The sequence below is a fragment of the Melanostigma gelatinosum genome (assembly GCF_949748355.1).
Source record: "Melanostigma gelatinosum genome assembly, chromosome: 15".
NCBI classification, from domain to species: domain Eukaryota; kingdom Metazoa; phylum Chordata; class Actinopteri; order Perciformes; family Zoarcidae; genus Melanostigma; species Melanostigma gelatinosum.
In genome coordinates, this window is record NC_136648.1 from 5,293,048 (window position 1) to 5,309,830 (window position 16,783).

Here is a 16,783-nt window from a genome sequence, read left to right on the forward strand (position 1 = left end):
AGCCATAGGAGAGAGTGAGTAAGGTAGGTATGTGGATGGATAGCTGGACAGACTGAAAGGACTAAATCATCCTTTGTTTCTGTTGCCACAAGCCTGTTAAACTCGTCCTATTATTTGGGTGGATGGATGGATGTATGGATGGACGGACGGACGAATAGATGGACGGATGAATAGACCAATGGATGGAGGATGGATGGATGGCTGGATGGACGGACGGATGGATGGAAAATGGATGGATGGACAGATGGATGGATGGACAGATGGATGGATGGATAGACGGATGGATGGATGGACAGACGGATGGATGATGGATGGATGGACGAATGGGCGGATGAATGATGGATGGACGCATGGAAGAATGGACGGATGGAAGAATGGGCGGATGGATGGATAGAATATGGATAGATGGACAGATGGAATATGGATGGATGGATAGATGGATGGATTGACGGATGGATGGATGGATGAATAGACGGATAGATGATGGATGGATGGATGGATGGATGGATGGATAGAATATGGATATATAGCTAGATACTGTTGTCTGTGGCTGTTTTCTTAGTTTGGGCAATTTCTTCGCACACAAAGCCAAGCCCATTAAAAAATAAATAGAAGGCTTTCTGAGTCTTGTGTCGAAACATTTGACTTGGGTTGCACTGAGCCCCGACCTCAACCCCATTCAAGACCTTTTGTGTTAAACTGAAACACCGACTGCAAACCAGGCCAGCATCAGTGCCCTCACCTCACTAATGCCTATGTGGCTGACTGAAAACAAATCCCTGCGGCCAGCATCCAAAAAAACTGCTGGAAAGCCTTCACTGAAGAGCGGAGGCTTATATGGCAACAGAACAATGCCTACGGTTGTAATATAGATAGATGGATAGATAACATTCAAATCGCTTCTAAAAAAAATAACACACTTTTTTGGCCCATTGCAACTGGTTTCTCAGCATTATATATATATATATATATATATATATATATATAGAAAAAAGACAAAGCAGTGCTTCGCTGTTTAACAAAAATACCAGATGTGTCAAGAAAAAGAGAAGTGATCTCATCTAAACAACCCGCTCTGCACTGTTCAAGAGATTTTGAACAAAACGCATGGTGAATTGTTCAGAACACCATATGTATTAAATTGACAGGCTCGTGCTGAAAAACACGATAAAACTTATTGTAGTGCCACTAAATGACAGCCAGAATAATATCAGTCGTAGAGGTAGACGGTAGTAGTAAATGTGCCAGTGCTGGTGTAGAGAGGTTCTCACAGCATACAAAGGGAAAGTTGTTAGTGTTCATTGGCCCGGCAGCTCTGCAGAGGCTTGAGGATAAGCCTTAAGCCAGAGCACAGCAGCTAGCCAGGGGTGAGGTGAAAGCTCAGACAATACGGTTTGGCTCTGAGGCAAGCATCCTGCTGCAATGGCAGACTACACCAGATAATGTGTCACACAGCAGCATGTTGGTGTCGCAAACAACAAGACCCTTATTCACTCAGTCAGGGCGAAGCGTCATGGAACGAATGAGAAACTACGGCGGGAAGAGTTAGAGAGGCACGGAGAAAGCAGAGCGAGGAGCAGAAATCTCATGAGTGGGATCTTAAGAATAGGTTAGTGAAGGTGCGATGCTGCCGGCACAGAGAATAGATCTCCATTTCTTTCTGTCCTTCCCTCTATAGGAATTGAAAAGGGGCGGCCGGATAATATAATTGGTTCCAGCAGCGGTGAATGACGCAGGGAGGGACTTAAACGTACCCAGAGAAACCTGACAGTACATGCCGGAGAAAGAAAAGAAAAAAGGAAAACAAAATAAATGCAAGTTGACAGGCAAAATGGGGGACAGTTAGGCTTAGTGGTATTACCATGACAAAGAGAAGAGAGCACAGTGTCTGCTCCCTGCGTGGCGGGTGAAGAGGTTTAAGGACAGAGCAGCAGGAGATGAGGAAGTGGCACACTGAGCTGAGCGTGTGTGCTTGTATCAGCCCGAGGGTGTGTGCGTGTGAATCTGTCGCCCTGCGTCTCCCACTTTCATGTGTATGTATGTCAGTAATCATACCTCTTGCAAGGCGTAGCACCACGTCTGCTCTGATATTAACACTAAGGACTTCCTCCACTTCTAAATGATTAAGTATGTTTGTTACGCGCTCACGCGGGGAGCCTTAAAGTGTTTCGGATTGAATCAGCTGAAATGGAGTCGACTATCAAAGACTGATAACTCCTACGGGGCCCTTCAGGCATGCAGGAGACTGATTACTCCTCTGCAGGGCAAGGAGTGACATCATCCCTGACTGGAAGCTGTTAGGAAGAGGGCGAGCATGTACCGTCTTCACATGCCTCACACGCGACTCTCGAGCTTCCCAGACCGGTTTGTGTCTGCACACAGTGGACTGTGACGCTTTGCATCAGCCGACCACATCAAACGGCAGAGGACAGGGTTAATCTCGCCCCATGGCAGCGCCAAATCCTCACTGCCAGATCGAATGACAGGAGCAGATCAAGCCCCGGTTTACATTCTCTCTGTTCAACATGGAGCAGAACTTTAAAAAAAGTGATATTATAATTTCAACGTGGCTTTGAAGCTGAAGTAAATGATTCGGAAATGATGTGAGAGTAATTTAAAATGAAAGTCAAATGTCATTTCACATTTAGATAAAATAATGTATGTTTGCAATTGAAAGTGGGAAAGTGTAAACGAAAGAAAACGCTTAATGGAAAAGAATATTCTGTTCAACATAATTTCATACATAGCGTTCAGTTCTGGAGGCGATGGAGCCCTGAAACTGCAGCAAAATGCAGTAAAATTAAGTCAAAAATTCCCCATGGAAGAACATAACATAAACTCACAGACGCCATGCTTCTATCTTCATCACTTCATCTTCATCGAAGTGTAAGTCCAGGCATCTGAGACATGTTGTAGACGTGTATGATATAACATCTCCTTTCTCTCATGATGTCAAAATAAGTAAACAAAAACGTATAAGTAGCATAAGCTGGATAACTTTGTTAGCATTTGCTTTTCCGGCTCGTGTTTACACAGCAATGCAGTACAAACACTGCATGCAAGCTAGCTTCAGCTAACTTCAGCTAGCTTCAGCTAACTTCAGCTAGCTGGAGAGCGGGAACGGCTGGCGCTCATGTCTGTTTAGTCACCAGTGTTTCCAGTTAAGCTAGCGAGCCACAGTACTATTAATGGCTCCACGGATGTTACACACGCACTAAATGCTTTAGAAAATTGGGAAATGCATGGGGAAAATAAAGAATATGTAAATGATTAAATATTTGAACAATTGTATGTGTGAGTTAAAGAAAAAATAGAAAGCTTTATTTTTTGCTCTCCATCATAATTATTATTGTGCGATGTATACTAACAATCTGTTGCTGTAGTCAGTTATAATTCTGACTTGAATGAAAACTATCTTTGGGATATTTTATTAATTCAATCCAAATTCACAAATACATGTGTTGCATAATTGCAGCAGAGTGTGTCCGCTTGCACCGAACGACTTCTCCCTGGGTTATCTATTCTGTTAAGTATTATTATGCAAAGAGGGCTAGCTTGCCCACATCTGTTAGCCTTAAAAATCTAAAACTAATGGTTATCCCAAGCTGTGACACAAACAGTAACAGTCGGGTAGTTCATTTAGCCGTTATGTTGCCTTGTCTGACTCTATAGCGTCAGACCCACCAACATGTGTTGTTTGCTGCTGGCACAGACTTCTTGTGCTGATAATTTCTACTTGTGCGGATATTCTTGCTCTGGGAATTAACGGAAACAGCAGGCCCTTCCACACCATATTGCCTCCGACAGGCAGGTTATGTTTTGCTAACCTCTTGTTTTTAAGCACTATACAGTGTGACAAAATTCACTCTCCAGCTCTAGAAACCCACAGCAAGTGATCCGCGGAAAGTAAGTCGGAACAGCAGCAGCAGCAGCAGCAGCAGCGTGGCTCTACAGTTTTACAACAGCACTTCCCAGTTTCACTGTTTTTTGGAGACAGATGAGATTCCATTGTATACAATAAACTGAGAGCCGAGGGCTTTTTCTGCACTGATTATACAGTCAACACCGAGAGTCACCAGACACCTATTACAGGAATTATGTTACTGTGAAATAGACATGCGGTGACAACATGCAACGATATGGATTTTTTACATGGGGTCTGCACTCTGCAGCGGTTAAATAGACCACCACAGTTGTGTTAGCAAGAGACCTGACACTAATAGAAGTCAATTGGTCGGTGTTGTTGTGTTGTAGTGATCGTGTTACAGCTCCTCTTACGGCCCAAGTGTGCTCCTTGTTGCCGTCCATGAGAGGGACGAACTGGAGGGTGTGAATTGACGTGAATGCGTTTTGTCGTTATCAACACGACACGTAGCGCAGCAGTGTGGCACGGTGCAGCGAGACATTTAGGAACGTAGGCAGGGCAGAGGGATGACGGCGCCGGGTCCCGGGTCGCCCCAAATCATCGGTGTCAAAAGATAGTTCAATCACAATTATTGCGTTTTTGTTACCGCTGTTAAAAACTCCCACGTTTTCATTCATTCTCTGGCTTATCGTGAGGAAGGTTTTGACAAAATCCTTCACTTTTGTGGACAGAAGATTGACAAATGACAGATATGATGTTTGCAGATCGGACGCAATGTGATGGCGTAAATATTGCAATATAATGATGTCATAATTTGGGTATGGCTAAATTGAATGAATACAGTAAATAAAAAAAATTTTAAAATGTAATTTAAAGTACATGTTTAGATGTGGATTAAAAGGCACTCCGATTGATTACACTACAGGCTTTATAGGGCAAATACATCCATCTCTCATATCATAATATCAAGGCAAGGCAAGTTTATTTGTAGAGCACATTTCAACAACAAGGTAATTCAAAGTGCTTCACATAAAACCATTAAAAGCATCAAAACACAAGGCAAAAGAAAAGGAGATTTCAAAAACAATTAAAAAACAGTGTAAGAAATAAAATGCAGTAGTAAAATGCAGAAATGCAGGAAATTGATTAATATATTAATTGAACGTTGTTCAATTAAAGGCAGCAGCAAACAGAAAGGTCTTCAATCTTGATTTAAATGCAGCTTTCTGGGACTTTGTTCCAGATATGTGGACCAGAAAAACTGAACGCTGCTTCTCCATGTTTAGTTCTGACTCTGGGAACAGATAGTAGACCGGTCCCAGACGACCTGAGGGGTCGGGATGGTTCATAAGGTCGCAGCAGATCAGAGATGTATTTTGGCCCTAAACCATTCAGTGCTTTGTAAACCAACAGCAGGATTTTAAAGTCAATTCTTTGTTGGACAGGAAGCCAGTGCAAATATCTCAGAACTGGAGTGATGTGATCCACCCTCCTGGTCTTAGTGAGGACTCGAGCTGCAGCGTTCTGAATCAGCTGCAGCTTTCTGACGGACTTTTTACAGAGACCTGTAAACACACCGTTACAGTAGTCCAGTCTGCTGAAGATAAATGCATGGACAAGTTTTTCCAAATCCTGTTGAGACATAAGTCCTCTAATCCTTGATATATTCTTCAGGTGATAGTAGGCTGATTTTGTAATTGTCTTGATATGGCTGTTCAGGTTGAGGTCTGAATCCATAATTGAACCTAGATTTCTGGCTTGGTTTGTGGGTTTTAACATCAGTGATTGAAGCTGAGCGGTGATTTTCAATTGTTCGTCATTGGTACCGAAAACAATTACTTCTGTTTTATCTTTGTTTAATTGAAGAAAATTCTGGCACATCCAGTTGTTGATTTGTTCAATGCAGTTACCCAGCCCTTGTATGGGATTATAGTCCCCTGGTGACATAGTTATGTAGATTTGTGTGTCGTCTGCATAATTATGATAACATACTTTGTACATGTAGATGTTGAACAGAAGAGGCCCCAGTATTGAACCTTGGGGAACACCACATGTCATTTTAGTCAGCTCCGATGTGTAATCAGCTACAGACAAAGTATTCTCGGCCCTTCAAGTAGGATTCAAACCAGTTAAGTGCTGTGCCAGAGAGTCACACCCAGATTTTTAGTCTTTCTAGGAGTATGGCATGGTCGACCGTGTCGAATGCAGCACTGAGATCTAGTAACACTAAGACTGAACTTCTGCCATTGTCTATGTTCAAGTGGATGTCGTTGAAGACCTTAACAAGAGCAGTTTCAGTGCTGTGGTGCTGTCGAAAGCCTGACTGGAAAACATCAAAGCAGTTATTTACGGCCAAGAAGTCGGTCAGCTGTTGGAAAACCGCTTTTTCAATTATTTTACTTAAAAATGGGAGGTTTGATATTGGCCTATAATTTTTCATCGTTGCGGAGTCTAAACTAGCTTTCTTTAGGAGTAGTTTAATAACTGCAGTTTTTAGGGCTTGTGGGAAGACACCTGAGAGAAGGGATGTGTTTACAATTTGTAAAAGATCAGTGCTCGTGCAGTTTGAAATATTTTTGATACATATATTATCAATACAATTCTTCCTCTCAGTATTAATGCAATACAATTCTACAGCACCACAAAGTACAGCCTCAAGGACAGCCATTAAATGAACATTTCTCTAACATTCATGATGGTAGTAGACTGCATTCGTAACACTGCAGCTGTAAATGAGTAGTTATTTCATTTTTTAACATCAAAAAACATGATTTTTATGTTCCGTTATGTCGTCTTTTTAGGTTATTTTTAGTTTGAGTGTAGATACACGGTATGTCACTAACAGACGAGCAGATGACCATCTTAATTTTCATCAAATTTAAGTTCAACTGCTATTAATACCACAGCTATATTTTTAATGGATCGTGTAGCGCAGCTACAGTAGAGGTTGAACTCTGAGCCGTCATAAGGGCTTCAAGTGTTCTAACTCTTTCACCCGAAAGAGAACAAAAGGTTATTGTGCCTATTTCTGGAAGTTTTTATTTGTAATATAAATGTTAACTAGGACACAAAGGATGCAGGCACAGAAGTAGAAGATAATTAAGCAGAGGTTAACTTCTGTGGCTACAAGGAGGTTAGAGGAGAAATACGCTCACTGGTTATTGAAGAGACAATGAGATGTTACTTGAAAATTACAGAAATTAAAAAATGTGACATTGAGTAAAAAAAAAAAGGGACATGATTTTGTCTTCCCTGTCAGTTTGCGTTCGGTGTGATCTGTGCTAAACTTTGAACACTAGTTTAGAAGCAGCACTCTGACTGAAGGCTATATGGAGAGAAATCTCAGATCTCACTTGTGAAAGCGATCCTAAATTCAGGTCTGGCGCCCATCGTTCACCCTGTAATCAATTTGAAATAGTCAAGCACATCCGAGCCTCCGACCAACACCTGAATGTCAAACGCTTGCTTGGCTCAGTTTGCCTCGAATGCAATTTGAGGGAAAAAAAGATTTCATCTCCTTTGAGAACCTTTATTGTTTTGTGTTTTTTGCACCCACGTGACAGAAGCAGCCCCGGCATCAGTAGCAGCAGTGGTCGCATTTATTAAACACACAAATGCATGCTTAACACTGCACCCGCTGCTTATTGAGTAATATCATTACACTCCTCGGAGCAGTGTTAAAATGAACCAGCATGACTGTACATTTCTGACCATGCAGAGGATTGAATGATTATTTTTTCTTATTTCCCCTCCTGAGAAGAAAAAGCGCGTTCTCTCTCTCTACACTTAGTTTCTCTGTATTGTTGCCAATGAATGGGATTTCCATGGACTCCAAGGTTTCTTGTATTAGAGGAGAATAAATGAGAGAATTGCATACATGTCACAGCCTTTAGTTCACGCAACAAAGGAGGGAAGGTGTTTCAACACATACAGGCCGGCAGTAGAAACACACACTGCTGCTGCAAAGGGACATCATACCGTCATACATCTCGCTTTATATTAACACGGCGCTACTGCCTTCAGTGAAGACGGCTAGAATATTATTACAACAGGAATTCTCTTTCATTACTGCACTTCATAATTGACGAAGAAAAATATCTTAAATAATAACAGATATACTGAGCATATTTTGGCTCATAAGGGATTGATCTTATAAAATAAATACAGCTTTTTTGTTTTATTATTACATGACCCTGTACTATAGGACGGTTACACACATTCAAACCTGTGCAACCACAGCCGCCTACACTGTACTGCTGATCAGGGTTAGTACAATTCATAATTTATATTATATTATTTAATTTTAAAAGCTATAAAAAAAATATATGTACATTTATCCATTTAGTATATAAAAATGTTTTTGGTAAATTGTCAATCAGAGTATCAGCAGAAAATAAAAAGATTCACGTTCAATGTGTTTTCCATCTGCATCTGCTATAAAAACTAAACTACTAATTGAATACTTAGCACACATTGGATATCCATAAAACAATCCTTCCAGACTTGTTTGGGGTTTTACGTCTGATTCCGTGGAATATCGGCAGAAGATTGGCAGAGGTTTGCAATCCGGGAAACAGGATATCGGACAAAGGAAGAAGTTGAGATGCTGCTTGGCAGGAGATTCTCCATTTCTGCTGGTATTATAGACAAATTAGATACGCTGCAGGCCTACTCCCCCCCCCACGCCCCCATGGAAATGACCCGCACAGTGTAATTTAGGAAACATGCAGTGGACGACACAAACACTCCACCTTCTCCCGTAATCCCTCCTGCTGAGCAAAACGTCTGCACGCTCAGCAACGACGCGTCGACCGAGAGCCGCCGTGGAGTTCACCGTTTCACGGAGCGTTCTCCTCTGATCCATCAAAGACATGTTTTGCAGTCCAGTTGTAATAAAGCTGGCTCTGTGAACTTTCTTTTCCAGAGATATATATATATATATTCGCTCTTATATTAACTACCATTCACCTGCCTGTTTTAAAAGTCCTGCAGAAGGAACAGCACACTGAGCAGAAGTCATTGTTGTGTGGGGCTTTGTTTCGCAGGAGAGAAAAGAACAGCCGTGTGGGTGCTCGGGCTAATAACAATTTCAATCCCTACGAAGCCCAAACATCTGATGTGATTTAGGAAGCTGAGGCGTTGGCAAGGACGCTCCTACAAAGTGTTGGAACTCATTTTGCTCCAAAATCCCCACAGACGTACGCAATCACCTTTCCCTCACTGTATTTACTTATGTCTTATTAATGTTTGCAGATGGCACAAATGCCAAATGACTCTGCAGGCAGTGGTTTATCGCATGTAAATATGGCAAGAGAGCGACTTCCGCTGCTCTGCCAACGCCTTCATCAATCAAACCTTTTATTACCGGGACGTGATAATGGCGCAAATGTGGGAATGGTTTTGTTTTTTTGGCGTTTTTCCCACTACATTTGGCTACGCTGTCCGGTGTTTTTGAGCAAATAAACATGTTCCATCGAGTTTAGACCGAGTAGACCTTCAGCATAACACACTTCTGTTGTTGTTGTTGTTGCCTTAAAGTACTCCAAACACCAGACTGCAAATAAATCCTTTGCATATCCGGTGAACAACACAGGCCAGTGATTTACAACGCCGCAGATTCTTCTTTGCTAACGACGTTTCTTTGATCATTTCTCAAACTCAAAGGCTATTCATTAAATTCCCTTTCAAATATGTTCAGGGCGCTTTGGGAGCCCATCTGCCGCAAAGGTGTTAACCCACATTTAATTACAATTTACAATAAATAACCACAAATTAGGTAGTAATGGAGATTTTCAGAAGCCATGCAGATGAGATTCAGAACGTGCATTTCACCACTAAAATAAGGTGCCGTTGATGGCCTTCAGCTCTTTATGGAAGAATCATATCTGCCACCCACACAACCTCCACCAGCCAATCAGAACACGCCTCCTTTGTCTTGTGACGGGCTATGAATCCATTGTAAACAGCCCTTACAAGAGCCACAGGTATTCTGCAACAAGGCACACTTGTCTTAGTGGGAGGTTGCACACACATTACCGGCCCTAATCCTCTTCTTTCCTTTCCTCTCGACCTCATCAGAGGAGGTAGTATTTCGTCTGGCAGCTGCTGCAAGCTCTCACTTCATTTTGCGGGAGCTCCATGAACCTCAAGGTCCAGAGAAACACATATAACACATGCTGCCGAGACATATAGACAGTATCTTTTCTCCATGTGCCGCTCGTCTGCGCTATAGGGTTGCGTCACTAAAAAGACCGGGCTGACAGAGAATGCTTTGAAGGTTTCAGTCATACCCAAATGCGCTGTTTTTCCCTTTCGTGCGCCTCCGTCAAGGTTCCTCCCTCGTGCGTCTGGATCGGCGATGCTGGGAGAGGATCCGCTACAAAGAGAATTGCAGATCAACTTCAGCTTGACAGTAGATGAATGCAGCCGAGCACAAAGAGCCTAAACGCCGTTGCCTACACCTCAACATTAAGTTAGAAGCACATTTCATTTCGCACGCAATGTGCCGAGGACATATTTTGCTCGCGTACAACAACATTTGCAAATTTCCCTTCTTGTTTACTTCATATTATCGCTACAATAACAACAATAACCCTTTGCCGTTTCATAACTGGGGCACATCTTTGTTACTCGCAATGATCCGGAACAGTTCGGAGAATATTGTTATGCATTCATGGAAATGAATGTGAATCAGAGGCACATGGCTGTGGTTTGCAGAACAAAGCAGGCTTTGCACAATTAAGCGACACTGAGGGTGCTGCTGTGATTGTCCTTGCCAGGCAGTGATGGTTCCAGTATCTCAGAAACAGACAACCCTCCTGCGCTTTCCGTGCATTGGACATCCCACAAACCCTGCAGTGGGCGATAGCTCGGAGGGCAACAAAAGAAACCAGCTCATTAATGGACCGGCATCGAGGGAGGCTTTGCAGGAATCGAGCAAGTGAAAAAAAGGGGTCGACCACAAACAAGCAAACAGCAGCACGGCACGTCATTCGGCACGATGCTGGAGACAAGCTCAAAATGTCTGTGTGATGCTGTCTTCTCCCCCAAACACAGCCGTGTCAGTTTCTGCAACTGGAATGACGTTCAGAAGCAGAATAATAAAAAAAAATCTATTTTTGCCACTTCATGTTTGTTTACTCGGAAAGAAGCGGGGACTGGCCTGCTTTCTCTCTCTCGCTTCAAAACATCCTGAAAAACACCTAGAATCTAAGCTTTAATGTCATTAAATAGCCTTTTATCTTTATAAATATGATTAAAGTGAGAACATAATTGGGTTTACAGCAGATATTAAGATATGTTCTGGACTAACTCAAGGCTGATCTCCAGTAAAGACGCCGTAATAAACTGCCACTGTTCCACGACTCCGGTTCCTCCGATCAGGTGCGCGCTGCTTTAACACTGAGCAGATGTTCCCGTTAGTTCAAACCACACGTGTGTAAGGTCTTTGTGAATGAAACAGACATTATGAATAATGGGTGTAATATTTGTAACTCTCCCACGCAGAGTTAGTAGAATTACTACTTTGGATAATTAGACTTTAAAAGGGAAAGTAATGGGACTTGGTGATACTGACGCCACAATGCAGTGAATAAACACACAGGTCATGTTTTACTTTGCTCGTTAGAGTTCAACACTCACAGCTCTGTTAAAATGTGGGAAGAACAGAGAAAATGTATACATTATATATTACTCTTCTGTATTCTTTAAAGTTAACGTTGGAAAGTGCAGTACTCTAGTCGTGTACTTACGTACAATTCTGAGGTACTGGTACTTCACTTGAGTATTTTTATACTTCTACTCCACGACATTTCATAGAGAGATATTGCACTTTTACTGCATTACATTTATTTTTAGGTACTATTGTTGTTACTTTGCAGATTCAGATTACTAATGCAAAATATAATCAAATGAATTATGATATATTATTATAGAATAAGTGATGCAGCACTATGTAAAGTTACAATTAGCCCCACCTGCTACATTAAAGTGCTGCTTACACTTTAAAAGAACCACTCATTGTATTGCAATTACATAATATATTTGATTATATATGATTCAGACAGGGGTCTTAACAGAGTATTTCTACACGGTTGAGTTGTTATTTCTACCTAAATAAAAGATCGCAGTACGTCTGCCACCACTGAAATTTTAAACTCGCTCAAACAACTCAGAAAGACCGCTGCCACACACACACACACACACACACACACACACACACACACACACACACACACAGAGTTTATGCAACTGCCAATGCAACTTACAAATTGCAGTGTGTGGGATAGGATGTCACTTTTCACTCCCCGACTTTGAGGGGAAAAACAACTCTCTGTATTTGCCTCGGAGATGTAGTTTTTATATTTTTAAAGCACTCGGTGTGTAACGGAAAGATGTAAGCCGTTAATAGTAGGGGTGGGTGGGGGGGGAAATCTATACAGCATGGTATCGCGATATTTTGCGTGGCGATATTACATCGATACACGGACGCCAAGTATCGATCTTTTATTATATAAACTATTTTTTTTAAATGGTCAGGTGAGGTCAGCAGAGGTGCCGGGTCTGGTGCGTGATTGGTAGGAAGTTGGTCGAAACAAAGATGGAGACATCAAGAGGAAGAACTCAGATAAAACATGTTGTTGACACAGTTTTCCTTCGGGGACATAATTTGAAGTTGAAAAAAGTAATGAATCACAATATATGTTATCACAATACTCAGAATATCGCAGTATCGTGAAAGCATCGTGATAATATCGAAGTATCGCGATAATATCGTATCACGAGATCTCTGGCGAGTCCCACCCCTAATTAATAGTAGTTTGAGGAAAACTCTAGAAAGAGGATTTGAATAAGCAAGACGATATGAGGAGTGAAGAACAAACTCCATAACATCCATCTCTGATAGCAGAAGCTGTTGTAGAGCACAGAACCCATCAGCTCTCCTCACAGAGGAGCGTCAGCAGCCCGCTCTGCTGCGAGCTGGATGTACTTAGTGAAATAGCCGCCATGTGAGAGGAATCTAGGCCAGAGCCGTGTTTCTGTTTGCCACAATTTACGCCCGCCGTGCACTCTGGGGGCTTCCTTGGAAAAACAGGTGCAATATCAGCAAAATCCCGTTCCACCTTATTGAAACAGTCGTGGAAAAATAAGCATCGATCTCGTCGTCTATGAGATTCGATCTGTAGACGTCGATAGAATCCATTCCCTCTGTGTCACGCTTTCATCACTCACATTAGGGCTGGGCGATATGGCCTAAAAAAAAAATCTCCGATTTTTTTACAAAAAATCCGATTCACGATTTAAATCGATTTTTTCCCCCACAAATTTTTGCAGATGACAGAAGCTGTTGAAAACATTTTTTTATTTTATTTTGTGATGATTTTCCCTCGTAGGTTGATAAAAATAAAGTGCAAACAAAACCTGAACATTGTAGAAAGGTGCCTGTAGTATACAAAAAATATTTGGTCACTCTTTTGTTTCCCTGAATCATTTAAATATAAAATTAAATTAAACATAACATTAAATGGCATTAAATAGTAGCCTTCCATTGTAAACAACTGTGCAAATGTAACTTTTTACACTAAGCTTTTCTAACTGAATACACTGATACAAACACAGCATGAAATAAAATGTATGTGACCCTTTAACATTCACATTTTCAAAAGTGCAACATCTGATCTAACATCAACATAACATATTTTGCACAGTAAATAAGTGCATGTAAACAAAATCAAGTGCATTCACAACATAACCAACAGTATTAAACAGTAGTGCATGTTTTTTCTAAATATTTTTTGCCAGGAAGACGGCATCGCTTGTGCTCCCGCGGTCCTGCTCCCTGCTCAGGGCGCAACGCTTCTCCCACTCGGCGGCATGCCTCTGTTTGAGGTGCTGCATTAAATTTGTTGTGCTGCTTGATTTTGTAGCAATAGCTTTTAGACAGACCTTACATCGTGGTGCTGTTTGTTCGGTGTCAGATGACATGAACCCGAACCATTTCCAGACCACCGAAGACACATTCTTCCCTCTCTTAAGAACGAGAGCTTCACTGCTGGCCGCCATTGTTTTCGTTTGTAAACAATGCGCGCGCACTCAACTACGGGAACCCAACGGGGGGGAGGAGTGGGGGCGATTTTCTCGATTTTCAATAAAACACATCGCCTTAAAGCACACATTCGAATTAATCGATTAAATCGATTTATCGCCCAGCCCTAACTCACATAAACAGTTTTTAATCAAATCTGCAAAACTCTAATAATGAATTTCCCCCCCTTCAGACGCTCCACGCCTCCTCTGGCCTGTTGTCTGTTTCCTGATTTCCTTTACATGTCAACATGTCCTCCTCCTCCTCCCTCTCTTGACTACGCTGCAAATCAGTGAACTTGCTTGAAACCATTTAAAAAATCCATATAATGTGATTATATGGATTTAAATTGTCTCTTTTTTCCCCTCTTCTCCTTTGCAAATAAGTGAGAAACCAAAGAAGAAGAAGAAACCTGGTGCACTGAAGACATTACCGGGAAAATTAAGGGCCTATTTCACAGACCAGGATTAAACTAATCCTGGTCTAATACACTGAAAAAGAGAACTTTGACTGTCTGTCTGTGAAACCAATCCTTAAATCTCATTGACTTTAAAATGTCTGATATTTCTGTCTTGTACTCCAGCTGCCTTACACAACACGGGAGAGCGATCAGCACGAGGGCTTCATTAACAGCACAGAGATGGGTCATACATGGGTCACGCTTCGAGTGATTTGGGGAAAAAAAGGATTCACGATGAACAACAAACTAATTCACTGCGCATAAGGTTTCGACTTTCAACAGAATTCAATCAAAGAGCTCTCTCTCTCCCGCTCTCCCTTTAATTTGCTGAATATATTAATCTATTCCCTTTTATCTATTTTGGACGATACCAGACCTTTGCTGTATCACTGCGGTGGCGGCCTCTACAGTTCAGTGTGATTTCTGGCACAGAAGACAGAGAATGAATCGCTCCATCATGATGTCGCCCGTCTGCTGTTCTTTAGCTTTTTTAAGGCATTTAAGCAGACACTTCCAGACACAGAGAGTTACAACCAAAGCAGCAGTCGTCAAACTGTCGTCTCGCTGCTCCCTCTTTGCTTTTTACACTGAAAATATTTCCACAGGCAACCAGGATGTAACAATTGGGTTAATTATTAATGGTTACATGATCTCAAATGCTTTTTTTTTGCTCCCAAAACACAGCTGACTGTGTGTGCGTGTGTGTGTGTGTGTGTGTGTGTGTGTGTGTGTGTGTGTGTGTGTGTGTGTGTGTGTGTGTGTGTGTGTGTGTGTGTACGTGGCTGATGTTGAGTCGGGCAGTGTGTAAAATATTTAGGTGTACAAGCCCTTTCCAATCTCAAGAGCTCTGCACAGGATGCTGCAGTCAATATCACGGGGCAGGAATTATCAATGATGACCGCCGCGCTGCACGTTGCAGGCTGCACGCTGCAATGCAAGACCCTTGCATTGCAGCCATTAGCCAGAGCCGAGCCGGTGACTCTGAGCTCGTCTGTGCTCGACTCAAGTGTTGGATTGTTTGATGAGAGAACATTGCCCCCTGCTGATTCCCTTTTGTACTGGATCAGAGGCCTCCAGCAGCCAGTGACTGACAGGACACATGTGGGATGGGGGTCACCGGGATGCTGCAGAGCGATCACTCGTCACTCTACTCTCGTGTCGCAGCTCTGTAGTCGTTTGTCACGTTGTGGATATGCTGCTGACATGGGACTGGGCTCTGAACACCAAAGAAATCTAACAGAATATGAAGTTTGAGAGGAAATATTCACTCATATCCTAAATAAATATTCATGACATAATAAAAAAAAAACCTACTAATTGATTTGGTGCATCCTTATTCTCACTGCAGCATTAAAGGCTCCGGACATCTGAGATATGTCTCTGTGGCGTTAAAGGTGCAGTGTGTGCTGTTTGGTGACCTAGCAGTGAGGGTGCAGATTGCAACAAATTGAAATTTGTCCCGTGTGTGAAGCGTGGAGGAGAACTACCGACGCAAAAGGAACGCGATCGAGTCGGTGTTCGGTTCGTCCGTTCTGGGATTCTTTAGAAACATGGCGGCCGGCTCCATGACGACAACCGGCTCCGTATGTGGAGATACGAACAACTCGCTCTATGAAAACATGCCTATTATTATCATTATCAATGATTCTTTAAATATTCATGACTAAATATGCAACAATCACAAGTTTTGGAGAAATCCGTCAACGTACAAAGAGAAGCGGATACAGCGCCGATGAACCTTAATTATCACGTGATCTGGAGAAAACGAGTCATCTCTTCGGGATCAATCATCTCATTATCTTCAGAAATCTGCCTTTTCTTTTCTGAATTGACAAAGATTTCATGAAACTATGAAACTTGCTCAAATGAGTAAAATTCTGATGAAAATACCCAGAACTCCCAGCAGTCTTTCGCATCACTGACCTCCCAGCAGCCTCGTTCTCAGGCTCATTCACACGAAGGAAGGAAAATAACTCTGGATTCAGCTATAAGTGCATTTTACAACTTTTAGGACTCAATGATTTAAATAACTGCTGTTCAAGGGTTTGTGAAAATCTGCTGAGCTACAGACGTTTGACCGATAGACTGCAGTTCATTCTCAGCTAAAGGGAAACAAGAGAATGTTGAAATAACTTTTCCAGGACAACACAAGACTTCCCAAGACTTTCTCTCATTTTAATGTGTTTTCAATGCCTGGAAAGTTGGTCAACTGTTTTTGCGGTTGTCAAGAACGCGAAAACAAAAATGCCAAATGTTACCTTGTTGAAGCTTGTCTTACATGATAGTTACCTGAATGTCTTTAAAGGTGTAGATATGCTTTTCAGCGTCATTTAACAAACACCATCACCCAAAAGCATGAGAGGTTTGTCACGGC